The sequence below is a fragment of the Ornithorhynchus anatinus genome, chromosome 9 (genome assembly GCF_004115215.2).
Source record: "Ornithorhynchus anatinus isolate Pmale09 chromosome 9, mOrnAna1.pri.v4, whole genome shotgun sequence".
Classification (NCBI taxonomy): Eukaryota; Metazoa; Chordata; class Mammalia; order Monotremata; family Ornithorhynchidae; genus Ornithorhynchus; species Ornithorhynchus anatinus.
This window is the reverse complement of record NC_041736.1, coordinates 46,585,433-46,589,545: the sequence shown is the minus strand read 5'-3', so window position 1 is coordinate 46,589,545 and position 4,113 is coordinate 46,585,433. Positions and strand designations below refer to the sequence as shown.

Genomic DNA, 4,113 nt, shown 5'->3' with positions numbered 1-4,113 from the left:
ATAGCTTAACTTCTGCCTGATTTATTTTCTCCTTATGTGACACAGGGTAATAGTACTTACAACCAGGTAACGTCAGTCAAGTGTTTTAGGCTTCCGGGTGGAAAGCTACTATGTAAAAACAGAGACTAATAGTGATATTTGGAAGGTGTTGACTGGACTGGTTGTTTCTTGGTTTTTCAATGTTTTTATCATAGGGTGCTCTACTTTGAACTAATTCATTTTTTTAAAAGCTTTCCATATTAATCTAAATTCCATTAGCCATGCCTCCTGGCAACCAGTGTAAAGTGCCAGCCAACAGACTACACTTGACATTTGGCTACAGTGGTAGATGGCACAGAGTATTACATAAGACCTTCCTCTCTTGGGACTTTTGAATCCTTTATAAGAACTGTGGCTGACTTGGGTCTTTAGTATATTACAAAATACGGCTGTTTATTTTAGTCCAACACCCACTTCCATTAGTGGTTTCATTCTGACAGCTCCAGAACATCTAGGAAAAGAAGTAAAGAATTATTATCTCCTTTTATGTTCAAGAAGCGCAACTTGAACAGATTTTCTTTCCGTCTATAGTATAATGACACTGGTATTTCTTTTCAGAGAGAGAGGGAGAGATACAAATGAGATTTTCTCTCCCCCTAAAGCCTTAACTTCTATCCTGTCAGGGCTCTGGTCCCTGAAGCATTGTTCACGGCTAAGTAACACCGAAACACGTTGCTAGAAGTGTGGGAAAGAGTGGAGGCCGGAAAAAGCAAAAGGTCAGTGGAGCTCAACACTGAAATTTACTCAGCGGGTCTTTCCAAAATAGCATAGCAATCAGAGGCATATTGCAGTTTAAATTCCTCAGTGTGCCTTGAACACAGTGCACTTACAGCACAGGCGTATATTTGCAAGCTAGATCATTTATAAAGGTAGAGTCTCTAGGAGATGTAGATAAATATCAATCAAAACATACATTACTCCCCAGTATTGAATATATGGGAGAGTAATGGACTAAATTTAATGTCACAGCCGCTGCAGGACAATTTTGTGAATGCAGTTGGGTTGCCATGAGTAGGTACAGCAGTGTAATTTTAGTTCCACATAATTGATTTTCCAGGAGCATTTGCATGTCTTTCAGTAACATAAGCGGGCAAAAATGTAGTATTTGCTTTCCATTGTCACAGGAAAACAAGTTAGATTAAGAAGGCACATTCTCTGACTGGCATAACACCAGGTGAAGAGGGCATCTAGTTGGCACCACATCTGTTTGGTTTCTGAACCACAAAGGTACCTTACTTGAAGATGACAGGTGCCCCGCTGCTCTAGGATTTACACTCTTTGATCACCACTCCCTAAGTCCCATAGCACTTAGGTACATACCCATAATTTATTTATTTACACTAATGTCTGTCTCCCCCTCTCAACTGTAAACTCACTGTGGGCAGATAACTACCTACTCTGTTATACTGTACTCTTCCAAGCACAGTAAGTGCTCAAATGCAATTTAAAAAATGGTATTTGTCAAGCACTTACTACAGTGCTCTGCACACAGCGCTCAATAAATACAATTGAATGAATGAATGTGCCAGGCACTCTATCAAGTGCTGGGATAGATACAAGCTAATCAGGTTGGCCACACTCGATGTCTCCCACGGGGCTCACAGTCTTCATCTCCATTTTAAAGATGAGGTAACTGAGGCACAGAGAAGTTAAGTGACTTGCCCAAGGTCGCACAGCAGACTGACTGATAGACAATGATGACATTCGTAACTAGGAAGCAGTGTGGACTAGTGGAAACAGCACAGGTCTTGGAGTAGAGGTCCTGTGTTCTAATCCCACTATGCCACTTGTCTGCTGTAGGACCTTGGGAGAGTCACAACTGCTCTGTGCCTCAGTTACCTTCTCTGCAAAATGAGGATTCAGACTGTGACCCCCATGTGGGACACTGAATGTGTTCAACTCAATTATCTTGTATCTACCCCAATTCTTAGTACAACGCCCGGCACACAAGTAAGAACTTAAATACCCATTAAAAAAAATACCCATTAAAAAAATAACAAAACCGAGGAAGCAGATGCCATGAGCCCTAGAAAGCCATTGATGTCTCCCAAGAGTTACTCATAAGAGCAAAAGCTGATATTCGCTGGAGGTTGCATACAAATCACTGGGGGGAGAGGGAGGAGGTAAATGGATAAAAGGCAGAAAAGAAGCCACGAGTCATATCAACCCAAAAGATAGCTATGATGTTTATATGTTTTTAGCCATCCTTAGAATTTATGCCCAGTCAATTATTTATCCTGATTCTTCTATTCAGTCAATGCTATCTATTGAATTCTTATTTTGTTCAGAGCACAGTATTAAGCACTTGTGAAAATACAATACAGCAGAGCTGGTAGACATGTTCCCTGCCCACAAGGAACTTTCAGACCGAGGAAGAAACAGATATTAAAATAAATTACAGATGTGTACGTAAGTGCACTGGAATTGTAATTGTAAATATGACCTTGACACTTGCTAAAAACTTTCTAGGCTGCACGCGAGATGTTTAGAAACTAAACTACTTAACTCCAGAAAACATCAAGTTCTTGAGTTGAAATTATGTGGAATCCTGATCAACAGAGAAAGAGGCCAGGCTCTTATAATCCATTAGAAGGCGGGGAAAATGTGTTTTCTTTCTGGTACAGTAGTACTAATGATAGTGATTAAGCACCCACTGAGGAGGATGCACCAAACTAAGTATTTGGGAAAGTACTCAGCAGCACAGGATGTATTCCCATCCCACAAGATGTTTCCATTTTAACTGGGGAGACAGATAAACAAATATTTGTGAACTTGGATTTGCACCCTTTATTTACCCCTCTCTCATCCCCACTGTGCTTATGAACACATTCATAATTTACTTATATTAATGTCAGTCTCCCCCTCTAGACTGTAAACTCCCTGCGGGCAGGGATAGTGACTACCAACTCCATTATATTGTACTCTTTCGATTACTCGGCACAGTGCTCTGTACACAGTAAGCACTCATAAATATGATTGATTAAAAAGAGGAATCAGAATAATTAGCTATACCTAAGTTCCGAGGCTGGTTAAAAATGCATAAGCATTAGAGCCATCTGTTGGTTTGAAAGGACTCAAGATTTGGGGAATTAATCGGGGAGCTGTATTCCCCTAAGCATTTAGTAACGTGCTTTGACTTCATTAGATGTTCAGTAAGTATACAATTGGGAGAGCAGGGGCTAACCGGAAATTCTGAAGGGAGTCACAACTGCAGAGCTGCTATATTCTTTTCTGGTTTGCAGGAGTTATGAGAAAATGGTGGAGTTGTCCATTTCTGAAGTGCCACAGTTAAGACATTTCAGGTCACAAGAGAGCACTTGTTTTTCATGCAGGATAGGTAAGGGGTTCTCTTTGATTGGGGACTTTGCCCAACTAGCACAATAGCCACCAATCCCTCAAACTGGCATGGAATAACCAAGAATCAGAATGCACTAGGAGAAAAATAGTTTCCTACCTTCTAATAGCAACTAGCAGGAAGCAGTAGGCATCAGCAAGGAAGTAGGATTCAGCTTCATCTCTGGCAGCCAGGAACCTGGACAGGGGGAAGAGAAGAAATTAGAAGTGATCAGCTTTCCCCAAAGTCAGGTGCCATATCTGAGAGAAAAGAGAATATACGTCTCTGGAATCTAGCCTCTGAGATCCCTAACTCAGATTTTTTTAAAATGGTATTAAGTGCTTACAAAGGCTTACGATGCCAAGCATCGTACTAAGTTCTGGGATGGATACTAGCTAGTTTACACAGCCAATGCCTCACATGGGACTCAGAAGATTGATCTCCATTACACAAATGGGGTAACTGAGTCACAGAGAAGTTAAGAGATTTAACCGAGATCACATAGTAGATGAGTGGCAGAGCTAGGATTAGAACCCGGATTCTTCTGACTCCCAAGTGTGCTCTATCCACTAGGTCACATTACTTATCAATAAGCTTTCCACATTAGAGCAACTGACTCTCTTCCCATATAAAACACACCCTTTCAGCCAAAAAACAAAGAACCAAGACCAAAAGAGGAGGGCACTACAGTAACACTGATCGATCACGGGCGACCTGCCTCAAAACAGTTCAGTCCAAGG

The 4,113-nt window shown here is 41.1% G+C and overlaps 1 long non-coding RNA gene across 1 annotated transcript; it reads right to left on the bottom strand.

The window, feature by feature from the left end:
• Positions 1–411: 411 nt before the first annotated feature.
• Positions 412–3,573, bottom strand: LOC120638617. Its single transcript, XR_005660368.1, has 2 exons — positions 3,494–3,573; positions 412–490 (listed from the first exon to the last, which is right to left on the bottom strand). It is a non-coding gene; the product is annotated as an uncharacterized LOC120638617 (long non-coding RNA).
• Positions 3,574–4,113: the final 540 nt, after the last annotated feature.